Genomic DNA, 16,193 nt, shown 5'->3' with positions numbered 1-16,193 from the left:
AGCAATGTTCTATATTTGTTCATCAATTGTAATAAATGTACCATCCACGCATAAAATGTTATTAATAGGAGGAAGGGGAAAGGGGGAGAATGATGGATATATGGTAATCTCCTATATTCTGTATGTCACTTTTCTGTATCTTAAAGCTTCTTTGAAGATAAAATGAAAAAAATAAGACTCTGGGGGAATAAACAGAAGAAAATGTCTCTGTATACACAAGACAACAGATGTTACAGTGATGAAAGACAAAATGTCAAAATGTTTTTAGAAATATTTTTTCATTAATTTTTTATTATTCCAAAAATTTTATTTTTTTGCATTTCTTATTTTTAAAACTATTATTATTATTTCATTTTCTTATTACTTGTATTCTTTTATTTTGTTGCCTTCATTTTTTAAAAAAATTTTCAGCTTCTATTTTTTTTATAACTTTGTTTTACCCACTCAAACAACAGGACATTAAAAAAACTGATGAATAATTTTTTTCCCGTATATTTTGTATGCTTAAACTTTCCAGTAAAAATAGAGCAATCCGAACTTGGCATATTAAATGATTTGCAAATTGCAATGTGCTGCACATTTCAGTTACATGCATATGTAAAATAAATCAACTTCTGTCATCAGCACTTGGAGGAAGTTTTCATGTGTAATCAATGTATTTTTTTTTAAGCTTGCATTTTATTTTATTTTATTTCTCTCCCCTTCCCCCCACCAGTTGTCTGCTCTCTGTGTCCATTTGCTGCGTGTTCTTTGTCCACTTCTGTTGTTGTCAGCAGCACGGGAATCTGTGTTTCTTTTTGTTGCGTCATCTTGCTGTGTCAGCTCTCCGTGTGTGCGGTGCCATTCCTGGGCAGGCTGAACTTTCTTTCGTGCTGGGCGGCTCTCCTTACAGGGTGCACTTCTTGTGCATGGGGCTCCCCTATGTGGGGATACCCCTTCGTGGCACCACACTCCTTGCGCGCATCAGCACTGCGCATGGGCCAGCTCCACATGGGTCAAGGAGGCCTGGGGTTTGAACCACAGACCTCCCATGTGGTAGATGGACGCCCTATGCACTGGGCCAAGTCTGCTTCCCCAATGTATTTTTAATGTCAGCAATATACACATTGTCTTTTTAAATGAAGATGATATGACTAACCCATTTTCAGTAAGGCTTATGCACAAGGTTTTGTGATGGATCTTTGCTTTTTTGTTTATTTTTTCTTCCTCTTTATTTTCTTTTAAATGTTACATTAAAAAAATATGAGGTCCCCATATACCCCCCACCCCACCCACGCCACCCCTCCCACATCAGCAGACTCTTCCATCATTGTGGCACATCCACTGCACCTGGCAAATACATTCTGGAGAACCACTGCAGCACATGGACAATGGTCCACACTGTCGTCCACACTCTCCCCCAGTCCAGCCAGTGGGCCACGACAGGACACACAACGTCCAGCATCCATCCCTGCAGCACCACCTAGGACAACTCCAAATCCTGAAAATGCCCCCACACCATATCTCTTCTTCCCTCTCCTGACCATCAGCAGCCACTGTGGCCACCCCCTCCACATCACTACTACAATTTCTTCCCTTGCTAATCACAATATTTCCACAGAAGAACACCAGTAAGTCCACTCTAATCCATACTGTATTCCTCTGTCTTGTGGACCTGGGATGGCTATGTCCAGTCCCCCTCTACATCAAGAGGAGGTTTAGATTCCACATGGATGATGGATGCAGTTCTCCTGCTTGCAGCTGTAGGCACTCTTGGCTCCCTGGTGTGGTGGTTGATCCTCTTCACCTCCCTGTCAGCTGGCCAAGGTAAGTCCAAGAAACCAGAGGGTAGGAGCTGCAAATCTGCTGAGGCCCAGGGCCTGGTCATCACATGGACAGTTCAGAGATTCAGGTGTCCTAAGTATACACCAACCCAAATGCCAACCACAGGTCTGGCAAAAGTCACTGAAGAGGCACGTGTGGAAAGGTTATATCTAAGTCCAACTCCATCACACTCAGGAACACAAACTCCAACGTAGGGCCAACTGACATGGCCCTGAACTCCAGAGCCATCTGCCTTGACCATAGAACCTGTGGGTCTCTGCAGCCCTCAGGAGAACCAGCACGTGGGTTTGCATCTACTTTGGCTGTCTGTGGTACCCTGCTAAGGCATGCATAAGCATCACCCCCTGATGACCTCCCGACTCTTTTTTGGAGACTCACAGTGTTGCCTTCATTATTGAAGTAGTTTTGTATCACAGAAGAGTTACAACTATGACAGATGGATCATTGTTGTGGGATGTCAATGATTGTGGATACATGGCAGGATGTCCACCTAGGACATACTTGTAAGGCATATAAATGTGTTCAGATATTCATGGGGCATTACCATAGTGGGTGGGGATTTATGTAATAACCAAAAGAATATTGAACTCCCATCCTGGAAAGTTCTGCCACATTTTCTAATGGAACAGCAAGAATCCCCTGAGTACAGGGACAGTGACTAGTGAAGGAGTATGGGGCCTTGATGCGCCCTTGGTGTTGATGACAGTACTTATGAACCATTACTTTTGAAATTGAAACTTAGCCTAGTATTATAGGGTGCCTATGAATTACCTCCTGAGAGCCTTCTTATTGCTCTAATGTGACCTTCCTCTAAGCTGAACTCAGCATATAAATGCTTTACCTTCCCACAAGCATGGGACATAATCCTGGGGATTAGCTTGCCTGGCACTGAAGGATTACTACCAAGTACCAACTACCAATGCAACTGGAAAAAGATCTTGACCAAAAGGGGGAAATGGTAAAGACAAATGAATTTATATGGCTAAGAGACGTCAAAGTGAGTCAGGACATCTTTCCAGAGGTTACACTTATGAATGTCTCAGCAGGATCTCAACTGCCAAAGTAAATACTACCACAAATAGTGGGGCTTCTGAAGGCTCTGGAGACATTCAGACACTATAGGCAGGGCAGACAGCTCAGGAGTTTGGCACCCTGCCAGTGGACCCTACGTTGGAATTTATTCTCCTGTGTGACAGTTAGACTCAGTTATGGTTTTCCTAAAAATGGTTCTTCTGCCTCTTCTATTTGAGCCTATAATTAGTACTAGAGTTGATAGGTGTACATCCAAAAGTCAAATCTTTGGATGCTCCATGTTCCAGATGGGCCCTGAAACTCAAAAGAATTACAACAACACTCCTCTGTTCATTGAACTCACCCAGGACAACTAACAAAGAGATGATGATGGAAAACAACCATCCCGAGGAACAGAGAGTCTGCAACTGCAAGTAAGATAGTCTCATCCATCTGCTCCATAGCATCTAAGCTCCCTCTTAGAGGTGGAGTGGGCATCACCATCTTAGAATCCTCATGATGGATGAGAATAGATGAACTGGTATTTTAGTATAGACTTAATTTGATTCTAGCAATGGAAGTACTTATATCATTGATATGGATGCAGTGGCCAGTGGAGGTTCTGATGGGAGAGAGAGGGAAAAACAGGTGTAATAGGAGGACATTTTCAGGATTTGGGAATTGCCATGAATTGCATTGCAATGAAAGATACAGGCCATAATCTATCTTGCCATAACTTACAAAATTGTGTGGGTGAGAGTATAAACTACAATGTAAACTATAATCTGCACTTAGTGGCAATGTTCCAAAATGTGTTAATCAATTTTAACAAATGTACCACACTAATGAAGGATGTTAATGTGGGAAAATGTGGGAGGGGTTGGGAGTGGGGATATGGGAATCCTCTAGATTTTTTATGTAACATTCATGTAATCTAAGTATCTTTAAAAATAAATAAATAAAATGTATTTTAAAGTACAATTACCACCTCTCTATAGTAAAAGGAATCAATTCTTTTCATAAAAGTAAAAATATAATTGAATTAAAAATGAATTCTTAATGGTTAGTGGATCATAAATGAAATTCAGGACCCATGAAACAATCTAATTGCCTTATCATTCTGAGAAAGTTTGTAGGAACCTGGATTATAAGATATGCATGGTTTTATTGTGGAAAACTTTACTGCTATCACTGGATGTAGAAATTACCAAACAATAGGAAAAAAGTAATTCTTACTATTACAAACTTTCTTATGGTTTTATGACAGCAATGATCAGGGGTCAATCAAATATTTGTTTCTTAAATAGTCACAAATAAGAATAAAATAAAATAGTGAGGAAAATGCATGCAAATTTCTATATAGCAAGATGATGTAATATTAGAAAGACCAAAGTGTCAAAAGACAAATCATGTTGATTATGTACCGGTTCAACTGTATAATCTATAAAGGAACCTTAGGCTTTAAATTCTTTCTCTTTGATCCTATGCCATTTTACATGTAATAGCCAATATGATTGTTTTAAAGTAATTTATTTACCATTTTTAAAAATGAAATAATAAATTGCCGTAATTTATTATTATATATTGGGCTTCATTTTTTAAGAAGTTTTGGACCACAAAAGGGTTCAATTATGGCAGGTAAGGAGCACTGGTGTGGGGTGTCATTGATGGGGGATGCATGGGTGGGAAGGAGTCCTCCTGGACATGCATGTAGGGTATATAGATATGTTCAGAGGTACATTGGGTATTGTCATAGTGGGTAGAGTTACACATGACAATGGAAGGAGTGCTAAGTTCCCATCCTGGGGAGCTCTGTTGCATTCCCCAATGGAAAAGCAACAATCCCCCAAGTGCAAGGGCAAAGGCCAGAGAGAAGAATGATCCAATGATGGGCCTTTGATACTGATGTCTATGCTTATGAGCCTGTGTGCTTGAAATTTCAACTAGATCTAGAGCTGCAGGGTGCCTAGGAGTTACCTCCTGAGAGCCTCCATATTGCTCAAATGTGGCCACTCTCTAAGCCAAAGTCAGTGTGTAAATGCATTACCTTCTCCCCAGCTTGGGACATGATTCTTGGGGATGAGATTCCCTGGTGCTGAGGGATTACTACCAATCAGCAGCTGGTGCTGCAACTAGAAAAAGACCTTGAATAAAAGGTGGAAATGGTAAAGGCAAAATGAGTTTATATGGTTAAGAGAATTCAAAATGAGTCAGGAGGTCATCAGAAGTGTTGCATTTACACATATTTTTGCAGGATCCCAGAGACAGCCAAAGTAGATACAACCCCTGTTAGTGGTGCTCCTGAGGGCTATGGAGACACACAGGTTCTATGGTCATGGCAGATGGTTCTGGAGTTCAGTGCCATGCCAGCGGCCCCTACTTTGGAATTTGTGCTCCTGAGGGTGATGGAGTTGGACTCAGATCTGATCTCTTTACCCATGCCTCTTCTGTCACTTTTACTGAACCTGTGGTTGATGCTGGGGTTGGTATATGCTCAGGAGACTTGAATCTTTGAACTGTCCTTGTGCCAGCTGGGGCCTGAGCCTCAGCAGAGCTGCAACACCTACTCTCTTGTTTGTTGGATTTACCCATGTTAGCTAACAGGGAGGTGAGTATGGTCAACCACGACACCAGGGAACTGACAGAGTCTACAGCTGCAAGCAGGAGAATCATATCCATCAGCCATGTGGGATCTAAGCCACCTCTCAATTTAGATGTGGACTGGATATCACCATCCCAGTGTCTTCAGGATGGAGGAATGAAATATAGATTAGAGTGGACTTACTGTTATTATATTATAGAACTACTATAACTCTAGCAATGGAAGAAAGTGTATCATTGTTGTGGAGACAATGGCCATGGGATTTGCTGAGGGCAGGGAGAGGGAAGAAGAGGTGTGATATGGGGGCATTTTTGAGACTTGGAGTTGTCCTGAATGATATTGCAGGGACAGATGCAGGACATTATGTATTCTGCCATAACCCACTCAATGGACTGGGGGAGAGTGTAGACTACAACGTAAACTATAATTCATGCAGTGTAGCAGTGCTTCAAGATATATTCATCAAATGCAATGAATTTGCCATACTGATGAAAGAGTCTGTTGATGTGGGAGGGGTGTGGGGTTGGGGAGTGGAGTCTATGGGAACCTCATATTTTTTTAATGTAGCATTTTGTGTGATCTATGTATCTTTAAAAAAGGACAATAAAAATAAAAATAAAATGAATCTTTTGGGGAGTGGGTGTAGCTCAGTGGTTGAGCACCTGCTTCTCATGAATGAGGTACTGGTTCAATTCCCAGCACCTCCTAAGAAGAACTTTTAAACAAATGAGTCTCTTGTAGTCAACAAATAGGTGACATATTTTTTTCCATTCTGTCATTCTATTCCTTTTGCTTGAGGAGTTCAATCCATTAACATTCAAAGTCACTACTGTAAAATCATTACTTACCTTGTCCAATTTATCCCTTCGCTTTCTGCTGTCATATCTTACTATTTCTGCCTTTTAACCCTTCCAGTTACCCTTATTTATTATCTTCACTACTACACTCTTCTCCAAAGCTCTCACTCTTGTTATTTCCTTTCAGAACATAACATATTCTGTGGTATCTTTTGTAGAACCCGTGTCTTGGTGACATATTCTCACCTTTGTTATCTGTGAATACTTTAAACATTTCTCAAGATAATTTCTTTCTGGAGGTAGAATTCTTAGTTGGCAGTTTCTTCTTTCAGTATCTTAAATATATTGTACCACAGTCTTCTTACCTCTATGGTTTCTGATGAGACATCAGAACTTAGACTTATTGAGGAGTCCCATGTAAGTGATACATAACTTTTCTCTTGCCGCTCTCAGAAACCTCTCTTCATGCCTGCATTTGACATTCTAAATAGTATATGTCTCAGAGTAAATCTATTCAAATTTATTCTGTTTAGGGTACATTGTAATTCTGGAATATTGCTATTCATGTCTTTCATAAAGATGAGAAATTTTTCAGTCATTATTTCCTTAAAAACTTTCTGCCCTTTTCCATTCTTTTCTCCTTCTTGGACTCCTATCATGCATTTATTTGTTTTTAATGCTATTATACAATTCCCTGAAATCTGTTCAATTTTTTCCATTCTTTTCTCTTTCTGTTCTCTCTTTTCCAGTTCAGATGCTCTGAACTGTGGGGATCTAATTAAAAAATTCTGTCCTCAACCAAATCAAATGTGCTATTATACACCTTTAATATATTTTTAATCTCATCTATGGTGCCTCTCATTTCCACAAGTTGTGTATTTCTTCTTTACAGGCTTTCAAATTGTTCTCTATGCTCACAGTGTCATCTTAAAATCCTTCACCTCATTAGTCATATTTTCCTTCAACTTCTTGAACTGATTAAGGAGATTTGTGTGAACATCATTGATTAGTTATCTTTACTCTTGTGTCTCATCTGGATTCTTTTTTTTTTTAAGATTTATTTATTTATTTTATTTATCTCCCCTTATTCCCCCTTCCCACCCAGTTGTCTGTTCTCTATGTCTATTTGCTGCCTGTTCTTCTTTGTCCACTTCCGTTGTTGTCAGCGGCACAGGAATCTGTGTTTCTTTTTGTTGCGTCATCTTGTTGTGTCCGCTCTCCATGTGTGCGGCGCCATTCTTGGGCAGGCTGCACTTTCTTTCGTGCTGGGCAATTCTCCTTACAGGGTGCACTCCTTGTGTGTGGGGCTCCCTATGCAGGGACACCCCTGTGTGGCAGGGCACTCCTTGCACACATCAGCACTGCACGTGGGCCAGTTCCACATGGGTCAAGGGGGCCTGGGGTTTGAACCGTGAACCTCCCATGTGGTAGACGGATGCCCTAACCACTGGGCCAAGTCCGCTTCCCTCATCTGGATTCTTGGTTGTTCCTTTGCTATGCCATAGCTTCCTTTGTCTTAGTAGGTCTTGTTATTTTTGGTTGATTTCAAGGCATCTGATTGTGTTGGTGATTTTACTCTGTTCATCAATTTTTTTCTCTTGTCTAATGATTTTATTTCACAGCTCTTCTTCAATATTTTTCTAAAACTTTGCTTTCCCTTTTTAAATTATCAAAACAGGGGCAGGTAACCACTAATGTGACATAGAACAGATCTAAGGTGACTGGGAAACAAACAGAGAAGGCAAGGTTTGTCTTTCTTCCCTTTCCTGCTTCACCATCAGATGCTTTTCAGCAAACCTTTCCACTGTGATGAATCCTTCAATTTCCATTGACTTCTGAGCCATAGATTCAAAATAAGCTTATTCTGGTTAAACTCTCTGAACAGAAACCACAATCAGGCCTCTGTGGCACCTCCCTCTTCCCTTGGAGGAATATGTCCTTTCCCCTCTCTGTTGGATGCCTAGCTTCAGGTTTTATGGAGTTCATTAACCTTGAGAGTGGGGGATGGGTACCATTCCCAGGTATGGGGTCAGCAACTCACAGTTTTCCTTTTGGCCCCTTAGACTCTCCATCCCCAGTTCTCTTTGATGATAGATGTGGTATTCTCCTGTTATGCATGTAACCAAAGCAGGTCCCTGGGATGAGTTCTATGGTTTTTACCTATTTTGTAAGAGAGCTGCACCCTCTCTGAGCTACTATGATACCATCTTCGTTAGCTGTGCACTCACAAAACTGCTTGATTTAATAGATGTTTGCAAGTCAGAATCTTGGCCTAATGCCTTCAATTTCTACAAGCTGTTAGAAGTCCTGAGTTGTAGGCCACTGACCCTGTTTGTGCAGTCTTTTGGTTTGGGGTGGTGGACCCTTTCTGGGGTTGGGTCCTGCACCAGCATAGGCCCATTCCTGCCCCTGCTCCTACTTTCTCTGGCAATTGCTCCGTCATGCACCAGCTGTCATTCTGCCTTGCCATGCTCCTGGTGGGGCCTGGGCTTCAGCACATGGAGCTCTATGCCCAGGGGTGCCCGGACATGTTTGGAGGCCTCGGTATTGCCACTGGTAGTGGCAGGTCCTAAGAGAGGAGACAGAGGCAACATGTTCTCCTTCAAGCCATCCAGGCCAACATTCAGATCCTAACTCCTGCTGCTGCCCCAGACTGATGATAAATTTAATTTGGAAGCAAAGATTAATAAACTAGAGCCAGTTCTTTTGCCAGAAAAATTGTCATAAATGAAGCCCATTTTGTATGAAAATGTATTGCAACAGATATAAGTCGTATGATTTGTGGGGAAAGCTGACATGCAGAAACTTGAAAATTTCTTCACACTTAACACTTTGTAAAATAACATTCTCAAACTAATAACCATAATCTTCATTCATCAGTCCCTTATTATCCTCCACATTCCTTTCAGCTGAAATATTACAGCCACAGACTACCCCTTTCATTCAAATCACATTTATAAATCAGCAGTGTCAGTTATACTCACTATAATGTATTATCATCAACACTATTCATTTCCACACATTTATAATAATTTTTATTAAAAATTCTACATACATTAGGCATCAGCTCCCATTCCCCATCTATATTCTATTTCCTAGGGAAGTATAAGCAGGTATATGGTTTTTCTTTTTGGAGTAATGAAAATGATCTAAAATCAAGGTGATGACAGCACAACTCCGTGATGAATATGATAGCCACTGACTGTACATTTTGAATGGATTTTACAAAGCATGGGATGGTACAGCACAGTGAATCGTGGTGGAAGATTAACTCTGGTTAACTGAATTTGAGAACATTCTCTTATGAACTATAAAAAGTATATAATACTAACACGGGATGTCAGTAACTAGGTGGGTTTGGGGAAGATTACACCTAAAGTAAGTTATTGGCTATAGGAAGTAGTAATGTTTTGATGATGCTGTTTTGTAACAATTGTTTCACAACAATGCAAGGTGTTGGTGATGGGGTAATGTATGGGAGAACTGTATTATAATGTACATGTTTGTTTTGTAAGCTCACAACATTTTTTATACAATTATTGCTTAAGGAGGTTCATTTATGAGTGATAAACTTTAATTTTAAAAATGTTTTAAAAATTTCCTTTATTCCAGATGATGATCCAGTGTCATTAAAGAAATTCCATTATGAAAACCTTCTTGGTGAACATGATGTCCCTTTGACATGTATTGAACAAATTTTCATAGTAAGTAGACACTAAAGGCAGAAAGTTCAAGGCCCCAAGCAGAAATTGAAATTTAAACCAACAGTTAAATATTTACTGCCAAGATTTCAGGATTGCCAAATTTTCCTTTGATAAATCATGTCCCAAAACTGCCAGAAAGGTATTCCTAGCAATAGCTGATTATTCTCAGTGAACAGACCTGCAACTACTCTTTGTTTTTGACTGTGTTGGGAAAAAGTACCACAATTCGGTCAACAAATAAATGGACTCCTCTCATGAAGTAGAAGATGAAGTGATGGAGCAAGTGATGGCAACAGCCAAAAAGCCAAAAAAACTGCTCTGAAAGTTACTCAGATTGGGATATATCTTTTAAAAAAAAAAACATTTTACAAAAATGATGGGGTGGGTGTGGGGAGAGGGGTATATGGAAACTTCTTATGTTTTTTATGTTTTTTAATGTAATGCTCTTTGTGATCTATTAACTTTAATTTAAAAAGTGTAAAAAAAAAAAAGAGGATTGGTGTTTCTGGGTAGAGAGTTTGTTCCATTAACATGGGTTACATGAAATCCATTTGCCTTCCAAAATACTTTGTTTGCCTAGTTCCTTAGCAGACCAAGACCTAAAGTTCTTTTCCCATTATTTTTTGGAAGAAGGGTGCCATTTCTGTGCTAGAGTGGCCCGAATGGCAATGCCTTGGGGAGAATGGCCTTCAAAAAAGATGTGTTGCAGCTGTGAAAAATTAATTGATCCAAGTATCTGTAATGTAATAACTAGTGATTATCAACAGAGAAGTGATGTTTACAAATTGGATTTGATTAAGACCTTGCCTAACATCCAGAAAATGCAGATGGCATTTGTAAAATTTAACCAACTATGCATTAATGTGCCTTTTGAAGAAACTTTACAGAAACGGCTATCTTCATTGGAAAGTAGTAGGTGTTTACAATATGTAAAGACGTTCCTTAAACATTCAGTAGAGCTTGTGCACATGCTGGAGAGCAAACATATCTCTGCAGTTCTACAAGAGGAAGAGGAAGAGATTTGAGCTATTTCATAGTTTATCTTATTCAAGTGATGCTGATTTCCTATATTAGGACAATTATTGTATTTCAGTGTCTGGTACAGAAGGAATGGCTGGCTATCAGTGCCCAGACAGAAGCAACCATTTAAAGAGTTCAGAAAAAGAATCTCCCTTATTTTTGCTATTCTTGGATGCCCCATGGTAATTGTTAGAACACTACCCACCTGTGTTTGATTTATCAAAAACTTCTTTATTGGTCCTGTATAATAGTACCTACATCTCATAGTTAGACACATTCCTATTCAAGTGTCCTCACCAGCAGATGAAGCAAACCACAGAATTTGCTATAGTGAAAATATCCAATTGAATGATGTAAAAGGCTTAAAATTCTGTTGGTTTGAGACTGTTCTCTTCAGTAAATTTTCCATAATGCCTTATACATTGGGAAGAGCATGCCTTATATACAGAATTGTTCTATGAAATCTTTTAAATGGTCTAAGAAAAGCTACAGTTCCACAATGAAAGGACTACAGTCCTCCTTCAGAAACAGACCCATCAGCAACCAAGAACTGCTTTCAAGGAGAAACTCCTTAATATTAAAACTGAAGACAGAATTGTGGAAAGATTGCATTGGATTAGGCAGGTAGGGCTCAGCTCTCTCACAAAAGCAATATAAAAAGAGACAAAAGCTATCCAAGGCACCTGCTTTAGCTGTCAGCAGATGAGGACAGTGCTTCACAATTCCCAGGATGGTGAGGGGCAGAGAGAGGAAGAACTCAAAACAACAAATGTCAGTTACCAAACTCTCATGGCATCTGGGAAGGGCTCCATTCCCCCACCCCCAAGATATTAAACTGGCTAAAACCCCTGGCTCACTGCAGCTGACTGAGAGGGGAACAAACCTATTCCTCCCTGTCAGCTGTTACAAGGGAAAAAGAAAGGGGTTGGGAGGATTTTCTTCAGTGAATTCAGCCAGCAGAGCCTGCTTTCAATTTCAGCTATGGACTCACTCAGGGAAACTAACAAGGAAATGATGATGGACAATGACCATCCCAGGGAACAGAGAGTGTCTGAAATTGCAAGCAAGATAGCTCCATCCACCTGCCCACATGGGATCCAAGGCCCCTCTCAATTAGAAACAGAGTGGGCACCACCATCCCCAAACCCCCAAGGTTGGGGAATGAGCAATGCACTAAAGTAGATGTATTATTATTCTAATATAGACTTATTATTAATCTAGCAATGGAAGAACTCTTACCACTGATGTAAAGGCAGTGACTACAAAGGTTTCTGAGAGATGGGAGAGAGAAGAATAGATGTAATATGGGACATTTTGGGGACATTGGATTTGTTCTGCATGACATTGTAGTAATGGATACAGGTCATTGTATATTTTTTCATAACTTACAAAATTGTGTGGACAAAATATAAACTATAATGTAAACTGTAGTTCATGGTTAGTAGCAATGCTTCAATATGTGCTTATCCATGGTAACAAATGTATACCACATTAGTGAAGAATGTTGTTAATATGGGAAAGTGTGTAAGGAGGAGGGAGTGGAATATGTGGGAATCCCTTATATCTGTTATGTAACATGTATGTAATCTAAAATTTCTTTAAATATAAAATAAATCCTGCAAAGAAAAATAACAGGACTTATGGGAATGAAAAGCATAATGGGTAAGATTAAAAATATATTTGAGGCACATAAGAGCAGATTTGAATTGCTCAAAACAAAATAAGTTATTTCAAAGACAGAACATCTGAACTGGAAAAGACAGGCGAATAGAAAGAGAAGAGAAAGGAAAAATTGGAGCAGGGTCTCAAGAAATTGAATAACAATGTTAAACACACAAACATTCACATTATTCGTTTCCCAGTAGGAGAAGAGCATTGAAAAGATGAAGAAAGAATGTCTGAGAAAATAATGACTGGAAACTTCCACCCCATATGAAAGACATAAATATCAATATCCAAAAGGACAACATACTCCACACAGAATAAATCTGAATATACCCGAGACACCTACTATGCAGAATGGCAAATATCAGAGATAAAGAGAGGATTCTGAAAACAGCAAGAGAAAAGCAAAGCAACACATACAAGGGAACCTCAATATAATTAAGTGCTGGCCTTTCACCAGAAACCATGAAGGAGAGATGAAAATGGTATGACATTTTTGAGTTTCTGAAAGAGAAAAATTGCCAGCAAAGAATTCTGTATCCAGGAAAACTGTCCTTTAAAAAAAGAAGGTGAGTTCAAAGTTTTCATAGACAAACAAAATCAGATAGAACATGTTACCAAAATGAGAATTACTAGACCTACAAAAGGGAGTGTTGCAGCCTAAAAGGAAAAATAAAAATGAAGGCAAGAGATTTGGAGAAGAGTGGAGAAATGAATATGATTAGGAAGGGTAAATTAATATTATTAGGAAGGGTAAAAAGATTTACAATCGTATGATATGACAAAAGAAAGCCAACAGACAAAATGGGTGATGTAATGCCTTTACAGTAATAACACTGAATGTTAATGTATTAAACTCACCAATCAAAAGACATAGACTGATAGAATGGAAAAAAGTTATTAACCATATATCTATTGTTTATAAGGAACTCTCCTCAGCAATAAGGACAAAACTAGATAAAATATGAAAGTTTGGTATAGCAATTGATATTGTTTATGAATTCTAAAAATAGATACTCGATTAAGTTTGTGAAATGTTCTGCTCCTCTGGGCATATTAGATTGGATTGGATTCAGAGGTTTCATTTTTCTTGATTAAGTAGTGATTAAGGCTTTCACTGGGCCATGTAAATAGAATGGTGAGTCCCAGCCCCTGGGTGGGAGGTGACTCACAGAGAAAAATGACAAGGCAGAGGAGATAGTTTGAGTTTGGAGTTTTGGATGCTGGAACCCCAGGAAGTAAACAAGCAGAAAAGCAGATATGTGAGGAAAGAGAGAAGGTTTCAGTAGGTACAGCAGAGGCCCTGGGAAGAGAGATGAACTGTTCACCTACAAGTTTACAGCTGGCCTTATGGAGAGAGCAGAGAGGCTGATCCTGGAGAGAAATGAGTCTCCCAGGAGAGAGAAAAGACTTATCTGACCCTACAGATGTTATTGGAATAAGCTGGGGCCAGTGAGCCTTAAAAAGAAGAGGAAGCCTGAGCCCTTGCTGAAGTCACAGCCATCTTGCTCCAACACATGGCAACAGACTTTGGTGAGGGAAGTAACTTACACATTATGGCCTGGTAACTGTAAGCTGTGACCCCAAATAAATACACTTTATAAAAAGCCAAAAGATTTCTGGTATTTTGCATCAGCACACCTTTGGATGACGAATACAGTTGGTAAAAGATATTCCATGCAAATAGCAACCAGAAAAGCTGGAGTACTCATACTAATATTGGACAAAATTGATTTTAAATGGAAAATTGCTTTAAAGGGTGAAGAAGGTCATTTTATATTTATAAAAGGAACAAGTCACCAAGAAGTAATAACTATACCAATTATTTATTCACCTAACACAAGTGTCCCAAGATCACGAGGCACACACTGACAAAACTGAAGGGAGAAACTATGTCACTGCAATAATAGCTGAAGACTTAAATACATCATTCACAGTATTGGATAGAACATTTGGAAAGAGGATAAATAAAGAAACAGCTTGAACAGCTATATGAACTAGATCTAACAGACATCCATAGAGCATTGCACCCCAAAAGAGCAGGATACTTTCTTTTCAAGCACTCATGGATAATTCTCCAAATGTTGGGGACATACATTGGGTACCAAGATAATTCTTAATAAATTAAAAACTTTTAAATTAAACAAAACACTTTCTCTAATCATAACCGAATAAAGACAGAAAAAAGGAAAATTCATAAATATATGGAGATTAAACAATGCATTGTTAAATAATCAGTGGGTCAAAGAAGAAATTGCAAGGAAATTCAGCAAATATCTTGATAACTTGAATTGAATGAAAAAGAGGACATGACATATTAAAACCTATGGGACATGGCAAAGGAAGGGCTAAGAAGAAATTTATAGCTCTCAATGCTTACATTAAAAAAGAAGAAAGAACTAGAACTAAAGATCAAACTTCTAGCTGGATAAACTAAAAAAAGAACAGCAAACTAATCCCTAACCAAGCATAAGAAAAGAAATATAATGCTCAGAGAGAAATAAATAAAATTGAGAATAACAATAGACTCAATAAAACTAGAAGCTGGTTCTTGAAGATCAACAAAAATCAACAAACCCTTAGCTTGTCAGACAAAAAAAAAATGAGAGAAGATACAAATAAAAAATTCACAAATGAGAGGAAGGACATTTCTATTGATGTCACAGAAGTAAGAGTGACCAAAAGAGGATTCTATTAACTACTGTATGCCAAAAAACTAGACAATGTAGATGTGATGAACAAATTCCTAGAAACACATGAACCACATACACTGACTCTAGAAGACACAGAAGACCTCAACAAACCAATCAAAAGAGAAAAGATTGAAACAGTCATCAACAACCATCAAAGGATAAAAAGCCCAGGTCCAGATGACTTCACTGTGAATTCTATCAATCATTCAAAGATGAATTAATACCAATATTGTTCAAGCTCTTACAAAAATTGAACAGGAAAGAACACTACCAAACTCATTCCATGAAGCTAACTTCACCCAAATACCCAAACCAGATAGACATACTATGAAAAAGGAAAATTACAGGCCAATACCTCCAATAAATATAGATGAAAAATTCTCAAGAAAATACTTGCAAACAGAATCCCAAGCACATTCAGAGTTATACACCATGGTCAAGGGGGTTTTATCCCATGTATGCAAGGGTAGTTCAACACAGAAAATTGATTAGCATAATAAAACAAATTGATAAACTGAAGAAGAAAACTCATGTGATCCTCTCAATTGATGCAGAAAAGCCATTTGAAAAAATACAGCACCTTTTCTTGATAAAAACGCTCGCTCCAAAGTTAGAAATAGAAGGAAGCTTTTTCAATAATGTAAAGTGCATATATGAAAAACTTACAGCTTGCCTTGGACTCAGTGATGAAAGACTGAAATCTTTCTTGCTGAGATGAGAAACAAGAAAAGGATGTACACTGACACCATTATTATTCAATATTGAGCAAGAATTACTAGCTGGAGCAATTAGGCTAGATAACGAAATAAAAGGCACACGAATAGGAAAGGAAGAAGTAAAACTTTCACGAATTGCTGCTAGTATGACGCTTTATTTA

At 38.7% G+C, this 16,193-nt stretch overlaps 1 pseudogene; it reads left to right on the top strand.

Annotated features, from left to right (window-relative positions):
* Positions 1-8,826: 8,826 nt before the first annotated feature.
* LOC101430609 (myotubularin-related protein 10 pseudogene) lies at positions 8,827-11,586 on the top strand (annotated as a pseudogene).
* Positions 11,587-16,193: the final 4,607 nt, after the last annotated feature.

The sequence above is a fragment of the Dasypus novemcinctus genome, chromosome 14 (assembly GCF_030445035.2).
Source record: "Dasypus novemcinctus isolate mDasNov1 chromosome 14, mDasNov1.1.hap2, whole genome shotgun sequence".
In the NCBI taxonomy this organism is placed as follows: domain Eukaryota; kingdom Metazoa; phylum Chordata; class Mammalia; order Cingulata; family Dasypodidae; genus Dasypus; species Dasypus novemcinctus.
This window is presented reverse-complemented; position numbering and strand designations above follow the sequence as displayed.